General features: G+C 40.0%; 1 long non-coding RNA gene across 1 annotated transcript in view; it reads left to right on the forward strand.

Annotated features, from left to right (window-relative positions):
- Positions 1-22,186, forward strand: part of LOC118988904 (uncharacterized) — a 38,791-nt gene that overhangs the window by 14,813 nt on the left and 1,792 nt on the right. Inside the window, exon 2 of the long non-coding RNA XR_005066868.1 lies at positions 12,929-12,985. This is a non-coding gene — a long non-coding RNA (uncharacterized LOC118988904). The remainder of the gene's footprint in view (positions 1-12,928; positions 12,986-22,186) is intronic.

Below are 22,186 nucleotides of genomic sequence, written 5' to 3' on the forward strand. Positions count from 1 at the left end.
CTACTCAGGAAGGGATAAAAGATTTTAGATAGAATCTGACAAACTGAAATTAATTGGGACTCTTTTGTTTTTTGCTTAGACATACATACTTATGTTAACCGGCTTCAGTTTGCACCTAAACATGTTACTTGGTTATTTCATACTGAAAAAAAGAGTAAATAAAACACATTTTATATGAACTACTCAATTCAGTTCTTCTTTTTCTTGAGTTTGTATTTGAAATTTTACCTTTCAATTTGTTTCTTCACAGTAACTGCCCTTTCTTGAGTACCTGTACTGCGTACATTATTTGTATTTTTTATATCTATGAAGTAGATATTCTATTCCCATTTTGCAGTTGTGAAAACTGAAACTCAGAGTGCAGAGTAAGGAATGAAACCCAGCTTTTTCTGGCCATAGAGTTTATTCTCTTTTGTCTGCCAAATGCTAAATTTGAGAATTTTGAATTCTGAATCCATCCCAAAAAGGTAGAGAGAGATAGAGTGTCCTTTTGTCAAGATGTTCTTTGATTTTAGCGTTCTGATGTGCTCATCAAGTACTTCACTTAAGAACTAAACAGAAAAAAAAAGTAAACTTTGGTCTGACCAGTTTCTGATGAACTCTCTTGGTTCCTCACAGTCATCTTTTTTTAAGTGCTTACTAGCTGCCAGCTTAACTACCCAATCTATAACTTTGCTGGGGATTATTGGCAAGTTTATTAGACTATAATTTCCAGAATCCATGATTACTGGGACATTTGCTTGTGTACTTTGTCTGGGCCTTGCCCTACTTCCCATAACATCTCACTGATGTTCTCAGTGGTTCTCCCCTTACATCTGCACTTGGTTCAGTTCTCTGGGGTGGAAGTGGAGTTGGGGAAGGGTCTGCTCTCATCTAAAGTAGCTATGTGCTATATTCCCTCATTTCATTCTTTGATTTCCCCCGAATAGTGTTATTTCCTCTATTTCTAACTTGTAGGAAAGTATCCCTCCTAATGGAAGGATTGATGGAATAGGCACACTCAACAAAGTTTCTAGTAATTTCTGTTAAGTGAATTCTAAAGTGACCTCTTATTGCTTCGCCACCAACAAAAGACAGAGAATGCACTCCCCCAAAGCCTGCCTTATCTTATAAATCAGTGAAATACATTTGAGTACTACTCACTCTTTCAGATGATGTGTGCTGGGAAATTTCTCCACTAATAAAAATAATAGAGCCAAGTGTAAGTATTTATAGGTGCAGTTAATTACCTGATTAGGCCCCCCAAAGATCAAAGTGTATATGTGTTTCAAAGCTTATTTTAAAGTTCCTAGTCTATGACATAGACAGAGAATCATATAAAAACCATAGATTTAATCATGAAATCACGCAAATTAACATACCTCATAAGATGGTGTGTGAGGGGGTGGTGTTGAACAAAAGTTCAACAAAACTTTTGTGTCAACAAAAGTTTGCTCTAAGCAACATGATGCCAATAGGATTCCCCAATTTGGGGTGCAGAAAGAGGAGAAACTTTATGTAAATGAACAATTTGCAAACTGGGAAACATAGCCTCTGTTTAAATGGGAAGTGTATTCCCCTGAGAAAAAGGGGAGAAAAAATGCTTGCCCTGGTTCCTGATTGGTCCATGTTTATGTAAATGAGGACTCCAAATTCGCACAGTTTGATTGGTCCAAATAGCACTGTCATTATTGATCAAAACTGTGAGTTCTGATCAGTCATTACAGAAATGCTCTGATAGATTGGTAAAAAATGCAAATGAGAGCAGAGCTACACAGCTCCAATTGGATGGGTCAGGTCTCAGCCTGTTGGTCAAAATAGGATTCCAAGAACGAATTTCTTTATAAGGATGGGCTGGGACTGTGGGAGCACATTGCAGAAGGCCCACAGTTCAGCCTATGGCTTTTTTCTGAAATGCAGTGAGTGTGAGAGGCTTCTGGGGGCAATGGCTGCTAGACTCTGGTTGTGAATTTAAGCCCAATTAACTACAAGTCCCTCTTGGCAATTATTTCCTTCTTCTGGTTCACAGTGTTTTACCTGGGTAAAAGTTATAAAGCATGCACTTAATACCCAGTTAATAGCTTACTCTCAGTTGTTTTCGTATTTTCTAGTGTTAGAAAGAGAGCTTGTCAATGAGGCACCAGAAACTGCACATTGTTTGTGTGGAGGGACATTGAAAAACTCGATAAACTGCAAGGAGTGATGAGCTCCCTTTACAAATTTGACCTTGCTTAGGTCATGTCCTGGTGAAACCAGGCTTTATCCTTCCTTCTGCCACCCCATCTGGAAGTCTCTAGGTTTCTTTAATCCCTTTAGAGGCTTTGAAATCCCCATCTTCAACCCCAAGGTTCATTAATATTCATGTAGGGGTGTGGCCCTGCTGCATGCGTAGCTCCTGGCAGCTGAGACCAGCTGAAAGGGCTAGCCAGCTGCAGGCTGAAGAAACAGTTCTCATTTTGTCTGCTGGGTTGACAAGCTGTCCAGGCACAAGCCTGCTCGAGACCTCACATTGTGTATGTGTGGGAGGGGCTTTGCCAAGACGAATGGACTTTTCTGAGGCAGGGTGCAGGAGATATAATTCAAGGGGTTTAAATGTCCCTGCCACCCACCTGCCAGGGCATGTGAAATTCCATTGATAAAAATTCAGGCATTATCCTCTACAGTCCTTTTTCGAGAATACAAATACCCCTTGTGTGAATAATTGTAGGCTTTTTATCCACTGGTGGCACCTCTTCCTTTGCAATTCTTTCCAATGGGGATTCTTTCTTCTGCCTTCTCAGGGCTAATCACAACTGCTTCTCACATATTTTTTTAAAGATCATCAAGCCATCTTGTCTCTCTCTCTCCTGCCTCCATCATTTTCACTTAGTAGTATAGCATAGTGGTGAAGGCCAGACATCCTGAATTAAAATCTCAATTTGACTGCTTATAATCCATATGAATGTGGCAAGTTAACCTCTTTTGCTTCAGTTTCTTTGTATGTACATTGGAGGCAATAATAACACCTACTACATGACATTGGTCTGAGAATGAAATGATCTACATCTATATCTATTTATGGTGGTCACATGTATTTTACAAACATACGTACATATATTTATATATTTATATAGCTTGAACATTGCCAGGCATGTTTTAAATACTCAGTAAATGTTAGCATTATTGTTGCCATTTTATCTTTTGACTGGACAAGACTGGCAGAAGATGACTGAGTGTAAAACAGAGTGGAAATCAGCTGGGATACATACTGCTGGAGGCGGATCTCCATCAGATGCAAAGCGAGTAAGAAATCTCATTCACTAACGTCCAGAAGAAAGTCAGGCTGAACCAGAGAGCATTGGAAGGTGAGCCTGCAGTGGGAGCTAGGAGGTGGCTAAGATGGGAGTGGCATGGGGGAAGTAGAGGAACAGAGTTATTTGAGGAAGGATCACACAGTGTCCAGAGATAGTGAACACGGTATCACAAGCTTTTTCATTTGTTTATACTTAGGCTCAGTCCCAGACCCCAGTCTGCACTCCTGTTGTAGACCCCTCTGCCTGGTTCTAGGAATTGTATCTCGACCCCTTGTGGCTAAGGGCGAGGGACGACCTTTGGAGTGCCAGCTGCAGGAGACAAAGCTTGTCTCTGGTAGCAAATGCTGCCTCAGTTTCCTCTCCCTGCCCCCAAAGCTTGGTCGGAAGTCAATGATGGGCAAGACTGCTCACAGTAGGGGGCAACCTAAGCCAGACTTGATCACTTGGGAGGCCTTCATGGAAGGACTCAGGGGGCTGCAACAAAGAGCAATGGACTCTACCCCCCCTCGCCACCGCCCCCATCCCGCTTTGACATAGCCCGAGTCCCCATGTCCTCTGGGAGAAGCGCTTCCTGGTTCTAATCCCCTTAAGCCTGAATACCTGTTGGGGAGAGGTGCAGCTCCTCGCCTTGCTAGAGCGAGTCCTGGGGAAAAATCTGGCGTCACAAAGACTTCCTGATAAACCTGTGAAATCTGCTCTGCTAAGAGTGCTTTCATTCATATGTTAAGGGTTCAAGCAGGAAACCCTAAAACTCTGTTCCTGACAGACTGGGACTCAGACTAAGTCCTCAGATTTCTTTGAAGTGTTATCTACTGTTTGATCCTTGTCGCCTTGTGTTCCTGTGTATTACAACCCAATGAAAGGCCCTGGAGGAGGGGGCTCGAGGCCTTTTTCTCCTCTGGGAAAATGGCCACTTCTCCTCCCCAAGCAGATCACATCATGTCTCATTCAGTCATGATTACTCTCATCTGTGGCACACGGGGGGACTTGCAAGGAAAGTCGCCCCTACACACTCCACTGATTCTTACAGCAATAGGAAACTCAGGCTGGCCCTGGAAGCAGGAGCTGGCCCTTTGCTTGGAATATCTCAGGTTGAGAAGTTTGTGATCTGCGATTCTCCACTGACCACATTTCCCCGTCTTTGCACTGTTTTGATCTTTACAATCCCACTATCCCAAGCATGGCACCTAGTACTTCTAGGTAGTTATGCTGGCTTTAGTTTTACCTACATTCTTGTCTTTTCTTGCACTGTCTACCCTCTTTCCCTACCATGCACATTTCCCCCACCATCTCAATTGATTTTTAGGTAAGCCAGTCTTCTAACAGTTCCCTCCTAAACATCTTGTGGAAGCAAATGCTATGTGTTCACTACCTCATTTCATTTTCCTGGACAGTTGAGAAGATATTTCCCAATTTCTCTTGCAGTTAGATTGAGAATGACCAAATTCTTGATAATAGAAAAGTGAGCAAAAGGGATATACACTTCTGGTTCAAGGAAGCTGAGAGGGGTCTGAATTTTTCATGCTCATTCTGTTTTCTGTAAGCCAAGAAGTGCAGAAGCTGAAGACAGTGGGTTGCAAGACCAAAGCAGCAATCCCAAGTTTCTGTTGCAGTAAAGCTGAGCAATTGGCATCAGATTTTTAAAAATTTTTATTGAATTTATTGGGGTGACATTGATTAATAAAATTATACTAGTTTCAGGTGCACAATTCTGAAATGTATCATTTGTATATTATGTGTTCATTCAAAGTCAAGTCTCCTTCCATCACCATTTATACCCCCTTTATCCTCTTCTACCTTCCACACCCCCTTCTCCCTCTAGTAATTATCATACTGTTGTCTGTGTCTAAGAGGTTTGTTTTTTGCTTAATTCCTTCACCTTTTTCATCCAGCCCCCAAACCTCTCTCCCCTCTGACAGCTGTCAGTCTGTTCTCTGTATCTGTGAGTCTGTTTCTATTTTGTTCACTAGTTTATTTTGTTCATTAGCTTCCAAAGATGAGTAAAATCATATAGTACTAGTCTTTCTCTGACTGGCTTACTTCACTTAGCATTAAACTCTCCAGATCCATCCATGCTGTTTAAAAGTAATATTTCCTTCTTTTTATGGCTGAGTAGTATTCCATTAAGTATATATACCACAGCTTTTTTATTCACTCATCTACTGATGGGCACTTAGGTTGCTTCCAGATCTTGGCTATTGTAAGTAATGCTGCAGTAAACGTAGGGATTCATATTCTTTTGAATTAGTGTTTAGCTTTTTTTGGATATATTCCCAGAAGTGGACTTGCTGAGTCATAGTTGAGGTAACTTCATGCTGTTTTCCACAGTAGCTATACCAGTCTGCATTTCAACCAACAGTCATGGAGTTCCTTTTTCTCCACACCCTCCCCAACACCTGTCAACACCTGTTTGTTGATTTATTGATGATAGCCATTCTGACAGGTGTGAGATGATATCTCATTGTGGTTTTAATTTGCATCTCTCTAATGATGAGTGATGTCGGACATCTTTCCATATGTCTATTTGCCATCTATATGTTCCTTCTGGAGAAGTGTTTATTCAGGTCCTTTGCCCACTTTTAAAATTGGGTTGTTTGGTTTTTTGGTGTTGAGTTGTTTTTAGTTCTTTACAAATTTTGAATATCAACCTCTTCTCATCTGTATTATTTGCAAATATGTTCTCCCATTCATTGGATTATCTTATTATTTTGTTGATGTTTCCTTTGCTGTGCAAAAACTTTTTAGTTTGATGTAGTCCCATTTGTTTATGTTTCCTTTCATTCCCCTTGCTTGAGGAGATGTATCAGAAAAAAATATTGCTATAAGAAATGTCTGATATTTTACTGCCTATGTTTTCTTCTGGGAGTTTAATGGTTTCAAATCTTACATTTGAGTCTTTAGTTGATATTGAGTTTATTCTTATGTATAGTGTAAGAAGGTGGTTTAGTTTCATTTTATTTGCATATTATCTGTCTAATTTTTCCAACATTGTTTATTGAATAGACCGTCTTTACTCCGTGGTATGTTTTTGCCTCCTTTGTCAAATGTTAATTAAGCATAAAGGCATGGGTTTATTTTTTTAATAAAAGTAACAAGCTACTGAGATTATGGAGTTTCTTTATGAGCTCAGCAGAGGATATCCTATCCTGACTAATAATACACGTGCCATGGTCTTTCTCATTTTGGTGTCTCTATATTTATATGATGATACTTGGAATGCCTGCTTGCTCTCCTATGCTGCAGTCAATTGCTACTGTGCTTAAAAATCTCCCCTGTGCTCTTATAGCACTGTGCTGTCAGATTTCTGGCCTGAGTGATTGCATGGATCTTGTCATGAGTAAGGGAAATGAGAAAGGGGAGTACATTTGGTAGAAAAAGTTTTCATAATTTGCATAATGAATCTGAGAATGGGATATCCTGGTAGAGATGTCCAGAAGGCATTTCGATACATGAGTCTGAAGTTCAGGAAAGAGGCCTGAGCTTACAGCTAGTAGAGAGTTGGGAGTCATCATCATGTAAGGAGAAGTAGACAAGTTCACACAGAGAAAGTCTGTAAAGTAGGATAAGAAGAGGATGGAAGATAAAAAGATGGAACTTAGTGAAAGCTCAACATTTAGGGAAAAGCAGAGAAAGCAGAGCCCTTAAAAACTTCCCTAACTTCACAGTGTCCCCTTAGGCCTTTAGGATTAAGCATGAACTTTGGAAAACTAGGACTGTATTGTTGATCAAAATTTATAAGTGTTAGATTTAATTTTGAAGAAAACAGAGTACTATGTAACCAAAGCTGTTGAGCATACATTAAAATGTCTTTGAAGGTGGAATTGCTTGCCTTTATGTTGAGAAAACTTCTCTGTGAAAGTTCAGCTTTGATCATGTTAAAAGAATTCATATATGAGTAAATTTAATTTAAAAGCTCTTCTGGCTTTCCTCAACCTACTCTTCTGACTTATATCAACTTAAAGGAGTGAGAAAGCTGCAAAGATTTTTAACTCATTACAGGAATCAGTTGTCTTCACTATCCTCTGGTTTGTTTTTTTTTACACCATGTGATTGCTCTTTGGAGGTAATTCTTAAATTGTTCTAAATAGTCATCATACTATTACAGATCTTTAAATGGCACCTGGACTGACATCATGGGTCAAAAGAGGTATAAATGGAATGTATTTCAAGGTTCTCAGCAGGCCACTGATGTTCTTTCAACACTGATACTATCTAACACCTATAGTTTTGGAGGTTCCCAGGGCTAAATCTCTGTAGTATGTCTCTCTCAGAAGTGCAACTACCTTTAGATCAGTTCCTTGTGGAAAAGGGATGGTTTCCCTTTGATACAAAGACAGAAATAATATCAACAATTACATTGTCAAATAAAACTCCAAATGTATTAAGCTGTGTTGGTTTAATTGAGTTTTTAGTTAGAGGGTAAGAACCTCCCAAATGCATTCTCAGTAACCAATTTTGTCATAAATCCTGCTGTTGGCTGCAGTATTCAGTAATTTAACTCTCAAGTCTTTGGGCAAATTTAAGTGCATATGACATCCACCCTCAATCTTGGGAGTCTGTAGTAAAATCACCGTCTATATGGTATATAAATATGCCAACACACAGTATGTGGTGTATTTGATGAACACTATATATTGAAAGATCTAATTGAGAGCAAAAAAGAGAAGAACAGACAATGAAAGGCAGCCTACCCTGTGTCAAGGGCACTACTCCAGGGTGACATCTGCTCGTGAGCTGCTGGATAGCATTTTTCTCATACTTGAAAAATTATCCTTGTGATCTGCAGATTGAATGCCCTGTCCCTGTGTTTATTAATCATTGTAAATATCCTTTTATTAAGTTGGTGGAGACCTTCACATGTCCTCTAAATGTATAATGCTCTGCTATTCATAGTTGAATCACTACTGTAACATTTTGTTTGGTTTATCTCTGAATGCCTATTATGGACTAGTCTTTTTTTTAACTTCTTTTATTTTTTATTATTCTTCAAATACAGTCACTTCCATTTTTCCCCACAACTTACCCCCTTTGGCTTTGTCCATGTGTCCTTTATACATGTTCCTTGATGAATCTTCCCCAATTTTCCCCCATTATTTCTCTTCCCCATCCCCTCTGGTTACTGTCAGTTTGTTCTTTACTTCAGTGTCTCTGGTTATATTTTGTTTGCTTGTTTGCTTTATTGATTAGGTTCCACTTATAGATAAGATCATATGGTATTTGTCTTTCATCACCTGGCTTATTTCACTTAGCATAATGCTCTCCAGTTCCATACATGCTGTCACGATGTGTAGGAGCTCCTTCTTTCTTTCTGCTGTGTAGTTTTCCATTGTGTAAATGTACCACAGTTTTGGGATCCATTCATTTACTGATGGGCACTTAGGTTCCAGTACTTGGCTATTGTAAATTGTGTTGCTATGACCATTGGGTTCTTTTGAATTGATGTTTTGGGATTCTTAGGGTATAATCCCAGCAGCAGAATTGCCGGGTCAAAAGGCAGTACCATTTTTAGTTTTCTGAGAAAATTCTATACTGTTTTCCACAGTGGTTGCACCAGTCTGAATTCCCACCAACAGTGCACTAGGGTTCCCTTTTCTCCACAATCTCTCCAGCACTTGTTTTTCGTTGTTTTGTTTATGATGGCAATTCTGATTGATGTGAAGTAGTATCTCATTGTGGTTTTAATTTGCCTCTCTCTGATGGCTAGTGATGGCATCCTCTCATATGTCTCTGGGCCCTCTATATATCCTCCTTGGAGAAGTGTTTGTTCAGGTCCTTTGCCCATTTTTTAATTGGGTGTTTGTCTTCCTGGAATAGAGTTGGGTGAATTCTCTATATATTTTGGAGATCAAATCCTTGTCTGAGGGTACTAGCCTTAATATTAGGGGCTTATATGACATTTTCAATTTCCACATCAACTCTACAATATAGTCATTATAATTTTCATTTTATAGATAAGGAAGCTGAATATTGGAGAGGTTAGTAAATTGCTTCAAGTAATAGGTGATGAATGATAAAGATAGATTCAAAGCCAGAACTGTCTGCCTCCAGAGCTCATGCCCTTTCTGTAAGACCTTGGCACTTCTTAGTCTTCCTTGTGGCATCTTAGAGTTCTTCCTCCATAATTTCCCACATGAACGTGGAAGCTCCAAGTTGCTGAGCGAGCCTTTGGAAGAGTTTGGCGAGTTAATTTTGAGGAATCTTAAAATTCTCTGAGTCTGGACTTCAAATTCCACTTAACGTGGAGTTCCTGCCTCCTCAGCAACTGCCTTTGTCAGTGGCTGGCCAGTTCAGTGGTGGCTGGTGTGCGTTTGTGCATCTGGGCTCTCATTTAGGCTCTGCCTCTAACTCATAGGGTGAACTGAGGATTCGCCTAACCATTTCATGCCTCTGGTTTTCCAAATATAAAATGGACGTAAGTTAAGAATCACCTTCTTTCCTGAGGGCTTTTATGGACTGGCTAATAAGGCATTAGACTGTGTTTTAGAACGATGAGGCATATTAATTCAAGTCAGTAAATGTTTATTGAGTGTTTGCATTGTGTGGAGCAGGAGGCATGGTGTTCCTGACCTGCAGATCCTCTTTTCTAAACATTTCCTTCATTTTGCATCTCTCTGAGATACCACCCCACCTCTAGGAACCTCTAAAAATGCCTTTATCTCCAGCTACATGTTTCTTTAATTTCTCTCCATGCCAAGACTCACTCCTGAGTGGTTATCATCCTTGCCCACTCTACTTTGTTTGCAGGGAAATACGACATAGTTTCTTCTTGTCCTATAGGAAATTTTGTTAGAATTCAACCAGTTTGGAAAATGACCTCTTTCTGCTCTGCTGAACTGGTTATGTTTCTTTGGGTTGGAGTATGTCATGGTTCATACAGATCTATGCTATTAGCCCAGAGAAATATTTTTTTTTATTTCAAATGTGCATCTGACCTAACACTTCCCGCAGTGAGATCATGATAGTGACAATAGAACTTTCATGTGTTTGGGGCTCTGTGACGAGTACATCCATAAGCCTGAGATATGGCATTCCTGAGATTCCCAGGTCAGATCTTCCTTGGTCTCTGTGCCAGCTTGTGAGATGCTGTGAACAAATCCAGGATCGAGTTTATCCTTTCTGGAGCCAGCTCTCCAAAGGTTGAAACTTTATCCTATTCTACAGAACTGTTTTTTTTTTTTTTTTGTATTTTCATTTGGGCTCTTTTAGTAGCAAGGCAGCTTTCTGGGACTCTGTTTTGAGCGGCTCTGGAGTTGAAGGTATTTTTACATATTGGTACATTTGCATTTTCTCTTTCTCTTTATTCTTTTAGTCTTATTCTTATTCTTATTCTTGTAACCTACCAGAGAGAAGAGTCTCCATTTGGCTGATTTAATTTCTGCTATTTGGGTAACATTAATATAGTGAATGTTTCAGATTCTCAGTTACCTTAAATATACAAGAAGAAGATTTTCATATAATCTGTACCATAGCAAAGATGTATAAGTTCTGCATGCTAGAAATGAGCAACCCTGGGAGCCAGGAGCCACACTGCTGGAAAGAATTGGTGGAGGATTCATTGAGTCTCTAGGGAGAGGACAGCGTGGGTCTTAATGCTTCATTTCATCAAGTTTAAGCAGTGTTCATTTCATGAAGCTTTGGCCTGTGCTAGTTGATACCCAGTGACTTGAAGCAGTGGGTTAAAGGGAGAAAAACTACCATTTTGGGAGAAAGATAGCAGTTAAACACCTGAACTTGTACACACACACACACACACACACACACACCCCAAGCTGTGAGAGTACTGTCAAAGCCACTTCTTTGCAAATGAAATTTCACTAAAAATATGAAAACGGAATAAAACTTTTGGGACAAGTTCTTGTCTGTTGTGCTTTTTCCTCCAAGATCTCTTAATTATCAGATCCAAATACATCTTAAGGGCTTTGTCTTATTCACTAAATTCATCATCTGAGAGCATGTAGGTTTGAAGATTAAAGCCAGCAGGGAGGGGTTTTTGTTTTGTTTTTACAGATTGGGAATCTATTACTGTTTTTCGAGATTGGGATCACTTTTTCAAAAAAGCTTTTCAAGGTAACGACTGATACGAAATAAGACCTGGCATCACTAAGTAGCAGTCTTAGACAAAGGAGTTCAATGGATTCACTAGCTGTTGTTTTATTTATTTATTTTTTATGGCAGTGTCTCATTATCTGAGATGCAGTTGCACTGTAAGAATGGACCGAGTGGCTGAAATGCATCCTGGACAACAGGATTTCCTTTAGGTGGAATCATTGTGGTTACTTATCATTTGTTTCTGGCATTAACTTTGGAGGAGCTTTTACTGCTCTAGGAACGTTAGCCACACTGACTTTCCCATAGACCCTGAGTCCTATTTTTTATGGAACTGGTGATTTTATTCATTATTATAATCCACATCCTCTCTGCCACGGCTGCCTGTCTCTGCCCCTCCTACCAGTCTGAATGGATGTTTCTTCTTCAACTCCTTGGTTGTTGGACTTCTATGCAGTTTGATTTTCTGGCGGTTCTGGTTATTTTTTTGTTTCTAAATTTGCTGTTGTCCTTTTTTTGGTTGTGCGAGGAGGCAAAGTGTATCTACCTACACCTCCATCTTGGCTGGAAGTATATATGCTAGAATTCTTGTAGTCACTTGAAAAGATGTTGCAGCAGAGCATTTAATGGTGTAATAAGATGGTCAAAGTGTGTTGAGTAAAAAAAAATGCAGTTCTCAAAATAATATATACAGCATCAGTATCTAATCCTTTTGGGGTCACATCCTCTTTTAGAATCTGAATAAAACATTTACCCTGGGTTTCCTATCCCTTATCTCCTCTTTTCCCTGGCTACTGTCAGCATTTCACTGTTTCATCCTGGATGGTGTTTTCCAGGCATTGCTTTTGGAAGTTCACCAATAAAACCTGAGTTTCTACCTAGTTTGCAAGTTAGGTAAGTCATGTAATACTGAACTTTGAGACTTTCCCTTAAATTTTATGTAAACAAAAAGGCTTCATGCATAACTTGTTTAAGATTAAATCTACTATTTGTTCAGATGATTTTAATGTTCTTGGTGCTCATCTTTATGGTGATTTATTCACTCATTTTCATATGTAAAACAGTACAGAGACTGACACGTTGTACACAAATGTATAAATGATAGCTGTTATTTTTACTCACGTGCATTGATTTCTCCACTCAAATCCTATTGAACAACTCCCTTGCACATGGCTAGCCAATGTTGACCAAGACAGATATGGGTCTGCGGTCTTTCAGCTTTTTTACGTTTATTGGGGGACGAAGATGTCAATCAGTCACTAAAGAAAAAAGGGGTGATAGCACTAAAAGTGGAGTTAGAGATACACACCGTGCGAGCATACGGGGCACTCAACCTCTTCTGAGGTATAAGGAAAGCTAAGGCCCTAAAAGTGAACTGAGATTAGATTGGAAATTGAGGTTCTGTGCATGGAAAGTAAACAGCATCCCAACCAGAGGGAACAGTGCGTGCAAAGGGCCCTGAGTCAACACCTGACCTAGATTCCTGTAGGTTTTTATAACTTAGAAAAGGTGGACTCTTACTCATTGTCAGTCAAGAGAGATGTAAGTATAACTCTTCCAAAATGTACTTCATTCTGTTTTCAGAGTTTGTCTTTCTTAATTCTATTTAGAAACCAGAAGATTAGATGTCTGCTTCAATTACAATGAAGTTCCCAGTGCCTCCAAATGTATGAAGAATGCATTGTGTGGGAAGTAAACTAGCAAGGTTTCAGCTACAAATCTCAAATTTGAATACCTAGCTCTGAGATCTAAACTGCCTTAGTTGTCCTTGAAATTTTAGCATCATTACCTCAAATTCTGTTTGAAGAAAGTTGAATTAATTCAGAGTTCTGTGTTCACAAAATTCTCAACATTCCTAATCTTTCATACTATACATATATAAAATTTTGGTATTAAGTGGAATTAGTTAAAAACAGGACAGCATTTGATCACCATTATTTTACTGGGAGAAGAACTGTTCTGCTCCCCCCATAGTGTGTATAGACAATCTGACTTGCTTCCTTTGAATATATAAATAGATGCAACTTCACCAGGAATTACAGGCATAGTGGGTCATTTTGTAGGTGCACTTGACTGGAGTAGATCCTCTTACCAAATTTTAGTTATTTTTAATTTGGCAGCAGGCCTGAGTCCATAAAACTAGACTCTCTAGAAGAGGAAATGCAGTGTGAGTTCAGAGGCATGTGACAGAATCACTTTGCAAACATTAGTTCCCCATATCTAAGCATTACGACTCTTCCTCTCCTATGAAGCAGCATGTAGGATAATCCTGCAAACAAATGCCCAGACAGATGCTGAATTATTTCTAAGCATGGGCTAGTGAGGTGGATCGGAGAGGGGAATAACAAAGCAAGAAATTATAATGCTATTGAGACTGATAGAGTAAAAAGACAAAGCAAATGAGAGTGAACATATCTCTAAAGTTTTACACCCACCAGAAAGCTGTGCTGTCACTTGGTTCATGTACAATAGATCTTTACTTGAGAACAAAAACATCTGAGAAATTAGTTGTACTGTGTTTTATTTATAACTTTTCACTAATTTCCATAACCAGCATTATTAAGTCACGGATATCTTTGCAACCAGGATCACAGGCTCTGACAGCCATATTTTTTCAGAGAGATGATTTATAGTATCTCTCTGATGTTTGACAGTTAGGAATCTTCCAGTCCTTGCCTATGCACTATTGTATTTTTACAACAGACTATGTCAGCAATAGCAATTAGAAGATTTAGATGCCCTACCTTAGTGCTTTTTTTCCAAAAGAAATATCTGCAACTAGACTGTTTCTAAAGACTTTATTATTCTGGGTTTTTTTTTAGATGTGAATGGTCCAGATAGTATTTAGATTTTGTCCACAAACCAAGAGGAAATCTCATTGGTTTCCACTGGGGTTGGTGTACAGAAGAGCCAAAAGTCTTAAGAGGGCCATTTTTCTTTTTAGAAAATTACATTAGGGTGGAGATGTGCTCCCCAAATTATTCTTGATAAACTACATTGACTCAATCCTCCTAATTTTAAGAACCAAATCAGATTCCTTATCATGTAGCAAAGCCATATTTTAATTAAATCTTAGTTTTAAAAATTAAAATATTGACAATTCTCCCTACTCTTAATTAGGATTTAGAAGGCACATAATGTACCTTGCAATGCATTTTCTCCTGTGCTGGCAAAAACTTTTTCACGAAGTCAGATTTGTCTTTTTTACTCTTTTACCCCCAGTGTGTAGAACAGTGCCAGCCTCAAAGTAGGTGCTCCATAAACATAAATGAATGAATAAATGCACTTTAAATGTGTTAATTAATTCTGGCTTACAGTTAAAGTAAACCAGAATAGAAACACTTGTACAACTTATATGTGTAGACCTTAGTAGTCTGGGACCACAAAATTAAGTCACATTTAATACCCACTTTATGATGACTTTGAGCCTCTGTTTGGCTCTATGGGAAGTTACCCCCATCAAATACCCCAGGTAATTTCTCAGAGGTCCTGAGAGTGAGGAATCCTGTGCATTTAGAAAGAGAACCAGTAGCTTCTTTTCTAGCCTTGTTGTTGAACAACCATGCCTCAGCCAGATTCTGCCTGCGGCACTGGGAGAGAAGTTACTATTTTCCTCTTTGCAGCTTCATCCTAAACCTGGCACAGGCTCTTTCCTTAATTCCCTACAGCATATCAGAGGCTAGGCTGCAATTTTGGGTGAGACTTGATTGAAAGTTTAGCACAGGGGAAGTACAATCTAGGGGATATTCCTGTTATACAAGGGTGTTCTTAGAGCCCACAAGGCCCAAATCTAGGAGATTGGAGGTGCTCAACCTGTCTCCAGGTAGCAAGGGCCAGCTCATTCCCACTGCTGGGATTTCCCCTGAACATGTCTTCACTATTTGAAGTCTAAGACTGGGAGAGAAGGAAGAACCCACATGCCCCAACTAAGGCTTTCTTCCCAAGTCCACATTTTCTGCCTTTTTCTAGGATAACTGACAGTGGGAATATTCACTCATTTGAAGGAAACTACCATCTTTCTATTGATAGTCATCTTACCTAGAAGCGCAAAGCCAGCATATACATAGCTTTAACCCAACTAAACTGAATAACAGAACACTTAGCTTATGTTGAACACCATTGTCAAGGACATGTATAAAGGACACATGGACAAAGACAAGGTGGGAGGGGGAGAATTGAAAGTGGGAGGTAGGGGTGGATAGAGCAGGGGAGAGTAATGGGGGAAAATGGGGACAACTGTAACTGAACAACAGTTAAAAAAAGAAAATAAGAAAGTTACTTAAGTTTATTTCATGGCCTTAAAAAGTGGTTATTTGCTTTTCATTTGTATAACTGAACATCCCATTCATTGTATTTTTCCCCTGAACAAAAGAATAATTTTCCTGAGAACAAATTAGTGTCTCTACTGTTTTTTGAGAAAGAAATTTTTTGCAAATATTAAATAAATGTTTTTACAGTTCCTAGTCATTAAATTTCTTAGAAATGTTTTTCAACCATGAACCGTCTTTCATTTAAAACAAGATGGGCTAAGTGCAATGTGGTATCTTGGAACAGAAAAAGGACATTAGTGGAAAAACTGGTGATATCGCAACCCAGTCTGTGGTTTAGTTAATAATAATGCACCGATGTTAATCTCTTAGTTTTGACAGGTTAAGTAAGGTGTTAATATTATGGGAACTGAGTGAAAGGTATATGGGAACTATATGTACTATTTTATAACTTTTCTGTACATCTAAAATTATTCCAAAGTAAAAGATAATTAAAGTATAAACCAAGCAGGGGCATAGAATTCAAATGCAAGAACTGAATTAGCTATTCTAGTTGATCACTAAACTTAGTGCTAATCTTCTCAGAAGCTAAACAAATAGGGAGTGGTGGGTAGATTGTATGGTTCTTGCACTACCTTCATTTGAAAATAGAAAAATATCCAGCGCAGGATTTCGGAAGGAATTTACTACATGAGTGCTTACGTAAGAAATCATGAGTAATTTAAAGGATGATGTATTCAACTTTTTAATGAGAGAAATGATCTTAAATAGCTTTTAAAATTTAATTTTTAAAAGTTAATTAAGAGCATTAATTTTTAAGAGGAAACTGAATTATATGCCCCAGGTATATTATTTTCTAATTATCTTACTTGGAGAAGTTAGAAATATAGAAAGTTAGGATTATTGATCGAAGACTTTAAATAAATAAAACTAATATATCCTGTAGGCCGTGTTTCTTAGCTAAAAGGGCCACAGCTCACTTTTTATGAGGGATGGGCCGCAAACTCATTGTTGATTAGCTTTAGTGGTGGGCAAAGAAACTGATAAAATTCATTAACTTGGGAATCTTAAGGTTGTGGATTATCCTCTTCCATCTGAAGACAGGCTATATGAAGCTTCTAAAAGGAATCCGTATTTACTTATTTTTATCCTAAAGTCTTTGAAGCTGGTCAAATAATTGAAAAATTATACGATTGAGAGTTCGGCCCCAATTTGTATATAAGACATGATTGAGGCCTGAACATTTTTAATGAGCAACTACTGCCAGTCAACTATCCAGAATATAAACAAACATTTTAGTATGTTCCTGTAGAATGTCCACCTTTGAATAAAACGGCAGCCTGCAAATTTCTTACAACGCTCAATAACTCCATCGTGGTGAAGAACACTAGCTGTCTACCAAATCCATGCTCCCATTTCTTACCCTCCTTTAAAGAACATGAAGTTTTTTGACTAAGATCTCATTAGTGGAACATGGAAGGAACTGATATGGGCAACTTTCCTCATTTGCTTAGGAGGAATCTCTGGTCCTGGAGTGCCTTCTTCCCGCTTCTAGATGGCCAGACTGGAGCATCCTTGGAAGCACTCTGAAGATGGCAGAGGTGCTGTCAGCCTGGGGCCCAAATGACTGTGTGGAGCAGAGTTATTTGCCAGCCTCAGATTGAAACATGAGGGAGAGGACCTTCCATACTGTGTAAATCTAAAATTTGAATTACTGGGTCTTCCCTTATAGCCACTGGGTGACCTTGTCTAATACACCTTCAAAAATAGAAATTCTGGCACATTTTGTTGGGGGTTATGATTTGGACCTGTAATCTCCTCTCTCTGACCCTGAATCTCAGCCTTGAGACTCATAAAGTCACAGGCACATGACTAGACCTGTGACACAGATTCCAATCACTAATCCAACCAGCTGAGTAGACTAAAAATCCTCTCACTGAGTCAGCCAGGGCTGAACAGGGACAGAAGTAGAATGGTGGTCCTCCCCTTGTGACAGGTCCTTCCTGGTTTTCCTACTATCTGGAGATATGAAGCACAGGGGTGTGCTAGAAGAATCTAATGATGTAGGCCAGAGCCTGTTTCTCCTCTTATGAGACTCAATTGCCCCCATCATCCTTAGGAATGTGGCTCAATAAATGTCAAGTTCTGACCACAGGATCAGCTGTTCCTCCCTGGGGTAAAAATAGCAAGCAGGTGGGGAGAGAAGTTGGAGGTTCTCTTTGCATCATTCCCCAAGAAAAGAAGAGAGTAAAAGTTCTAAATGTCCCCCCTATTGTGGCAAGTCGGCTTTCAAATGTGCTTCCTCAGTTGGTCCGTTGGACGAGTCAAAAGGTACCATCTACATTAGTATTAGAGAATGTTTGCCAAATATGCTGATTTTGGTTTCAGTGTTTGGTAACCCTGGCCTTTTCAGGCCGCACCCTCTCAGAGAGAACACGCAAGCACTGAGTAATAGATGGGCTGGCAATAAATCCCTGTGTAGCAGAATCGGGGCCACTGGTGCTCTGGTCCTGTTCCTTCCTGTGGCAGGATCCTGGGTCACTCACACAGAAGTTCCTAACATTTGTGGAGGCTGAGACAAAAGTATCAATGGAGTTATCTGAATGTTTCCAGTCGAGATAATAAGCTATAAAATATGTGCCGTTCTTTGAACCACAAATTGGAACATGAAAAAAAAAAAGAAAATTGTCTTTAAGCACTACTGTAAAATGGTATTTTGCTATGCAATCATCTATGTCGTTTACATCGAGAAAAAAGACTGGGCCAAGTTAATTGTCCTCTTCTCTTACCTAAATTCCATAGCTGCTCAAATCCTACTCACTCTGTGAAGCAGTGTTCATCTCCAAGAGGTCTGCAAACACAAAACCCACAATCTGTGATGGCATTTGGATGCAAGGCAAAGGAGGCAGAGAACGGTTTCCCTGGGGCCTGGAGCGAATAAGTCAGGAGAGCAGATTTTGAGGGTTAGGGTTTCAGTGTGCCACAGCCGAGACCCAGAGCCTGACGGACATCCACGTGTTCTTTACAATTTTTTCTTCTTTGTGTTGATGTCACATGGGGCCTTCCAAACCATGGCCCCCTCATGCCTGCATCTAAGGACAGTTTGTCTTTCAGATTCTCCTTGAAAGTCATTAATGTTTTTTTTGTAATTGTTGCAGGAGCCACTCCCGCTGTCTGCAGACTTAATCTGCTCTGAGGGTGAGCTTTGTTTCTAACGATCTTTTCATTAGTTCTCTGAATGGACAGACTTATCTTTTCTATTCCCTAACAGACCTCTCTCTGGGGAACGTGAGAGGAGCCCTAGAGTTGACTCAGAGGCTGTTTGGGAGGCATTATCCTGTGTTTCATCTACAAGCGTTCTTCCACTTCAACAGTCAGCCAGGGCCTCCAGGCAGAATTCCGGCATCTGGATCTTTGACCTCCTCCCCAAGCCCCCTTCGGTTCCAAAGTTCTCTTTTTCTTGCTTTTCTCTCCAGGCTTACTGAGTCCTTCAGCAAATAGAGAGGGCTCTGGACACCCCAGGTGTCAACTGCCGAGCTGGGCCTGCAGGTCAGCCTAGCCTGTTCCCAAACCCCAGCTCCACAGTTTATGCTCAGCTTTCCAGCGGTCATCAGACAAAGGCCCCACTGCTTGAAGCTGTCCCAAGTTCCTCACAATAAACTCTCTGAACCGGGGGTATCGAAACTCATTTTCTCCGGGGGCCACATCAGCCTCACAGTTGCCTCCAAAAGGGCCGAATGTAATTTTAGGACTATATAAATGTAACTACTCCTTAACAGTTAAGGAGTGCTTTCTACCTGGTAGCAGAGCTTGGTGCTGCTACCAGGTAGAAACAAAGTGCTGGGCTGGATAAAACAAGGTGGAGGGCCAGATTCTGCCCATGGGCCTTGTGTTTGCCACCTGTGCCCTAAAGTGTCCTAAGCCCCACCTGCCTTGCTGTTCCCGATGGCTGGAGGGCATCCATCTAAATTCACTTGAGAGCTCTGTGGAATGATTTAAATGCGCCATCTGAAGCAGGGGCAGGGCCCTGGTTTTGTCATTTAAAATTAGGGTTTCACCTTTCAAAAGACTCTTCGAACCCACTCTTGGTTAGATATGTGCATTTAAACAGAATTTATGGCCTGAAATGTATATCATGATTATATATACAGTTTCGTGGACTCACAGGTTAACAGAAGACTTGTGGATACTGAGACAAAGGTCACATTGGCCTTGATCATGTTTTGAGTGAGATGAGGCAGAGTTTTGAATAATCAGAAGAGAAACCTTGGGCCTAAATCTCATGTTTAGTATCATTAGACTGTGGGGCTTGGTCCCTGAGTACGTTGAGAAGAAAACTGACATTCCATTTTAAGAGAAAGGTAGCCGACTTGTCTCAAACTTGGGGGCATAATATGTCTCCCTCCTTTTGGAAGGTGGGGTGGACTGCACTTCAGTTGTCTCCTGAGAAACCAAAACATATGTAATTAATTAGGACAGTTTCTGCAAGGACTGTGATCCGGTTAGATGGCTACCTTCTCATTTTGGCCACCTCTTGGTTCATTTGTTTATGTGTTTCACTTTTAAAATAATAATTCAGCATTTGCTATGTTCCAAGCACTATAGTAGGCCCTTTCCCAATATTTACTCTTCATTAAAGAACTTCTATGAGTCAACTATTCTTGTCTTCATTTTGTAGACGACAGAGCTGTAGGGAGGAGATATGCAAAAGACCCACAATTAGCAAATTTCAGCACTAGAGTCGGAGTTCCTCTCTGTCTGATTCCAGGACCATTTCTATTACACCCTGTCAGCCCAGCAGTCCCTCTTACCTTCCCAGGGAACTGCTGGGTTCATGGCATTTACTAGAAGAGGTGGTAGTTGTGGAAAAAGAAAAACCAAAATATGGTAGAATAGGTACAACACAATTTGGGGAGTCACTGGTAAGTCTGAGTTCAAGTCTGGGCTCTAATATGTTCTGAGGAAATCATTTAGCTTCTGGAGCACAATTACTTTATTGGCAAAACAGGGCTTCCTTTACTCATAATCAGGTATGAGTTGCCTAACCCTAATTCCAGGCATTGTTCTAAGGGCCCACTATGACAGGAAGGGGCAGTAGGGACTGTGGGTAAAGGTTTGAGTACACAGGGTCCACTTTTAAAATAAGTCAGAAAAGTGAACACTTGAAGGAACTAAGGAAGTGAGCCATGAGGGTATCTGGGGAGAGAATGTTCCAAACAGAGGAAATAGCTAATGCAAAGGCCCTGAGGTAGGAGCGAGCTTGATGTGTTGAAGAAGAATGAGGAGACCAGTGTGGCTGAAGCAAGTGAGAAAAGCAGACAATAATAGCAGATGGGGTCAGAGGGGAATGAGAAGGAGCTAAGTTGTGTGCAGCCTTGTAGGCCACGATGAGGACTTGGTTTCTTATCCTGAGAGAGGATGAGAATTCACCAGAGAGTTGTGAACCTAGAACTTGTGTTTTGGAAGGAAGGGTCACTCTGGTTGCTGTGCTGGAATAACTGTAGGTGGGCAAGGACAGGTAGCAGGACCATAGATTAGGGGGCTATTACTTCCAGGCAAGAGACAGGGAGATTTAGACTAGGGTGTAGCTGTGGGAGGTGGAGGGAGGTGGTTGGATTCTGGATATATCTTGAAAGTAGAAATAACAGGGATTGCTGAAGGTTTAGATTAAGTGTGTGAGAAAAAAAATAACCTCTGAGGTTTTGTTCTGAGCAACTGAAAGAATTAAGTTGCCATTCATCAAGATGGGAAAGCCGAGGAGAAACAAATTTGGGATGGGAAGTGAGATGGAGAATTTAGCGATACTATTCTCTGCCCTGCCTCCCTCACGGGGTTAAATGTGGTGATTTATGTGTAATTTACCCTCTGAATAGGCCTGGTTGTTCTAGTATTTGAGGACTCTTTCTATTCTGTTCAAAAGCGGTCTGTTCTATGCACATTCTCTCTCACTTCGGTGGTTCCAGGTGGTGGTGGGTAGAGTGTCTCTGGCGCAAGGACTCCTGGATCTCACAGGTATTATCTGAGTTATTTTTAGGTGGATATTTTAGAATAGGTCCTTATAACCATGACTCAAGTATGACTTAACAGTTAATACCTTTATTTTTCCCTAGCAGAATATTGTTTCTAATTTTTCTTTTATATAGCAACTGATGTTGCCATGCAGATCTCTTGGTTGCTATGAGATGGTAACATTACTCTGCCCTGTGATTGGCCAGGGCCTCCTATGCTGTGTGGTTCTCACTAGGGCGACTGACACTGAGCTGTTACTATGGCGAACTTTACAATTTCATCTAATTGGTGGATTTTAAAAATAGGTCATCGGTGGAATTCATTATATTCTGTAAGTAAAAATAAAAAATGGTATTTATCGTACCTCTTCCCAGTCGCCAACATGAAAGAAATATGACACTCAATGACATAATGAATCACAGTTGGATGACTTAGGAACCATAACGATGCTGTGCTAAATTTGGATGAGAAAGGTCTTCCTTCCTGCTTTGAGTCAATTATTCAGAGTTAGGAGCATCAGGCTGACCAGAGTTGGCGGTGTGTGTGCATAGGCTAGAATATAAAGTTCCTTCTCTCTGTGGAATTGAGAAT

This window comes from Sturnira hondurensis, unplaced genomic scaffold (assembly GCF_014824575.4).
Source record: "Sturnira hondurensis isolate 20B ecotype Veracruz unplaced genomic scaffold, ASM1482457v3 Scaffold0006413, whole genome shotgun sequence".
NCBI lineage: Eukaryota > Metazoa > Chordata > Mammalia > Chiroptera > Phyllostomidae > Sturnira > Sturnira hondurensis.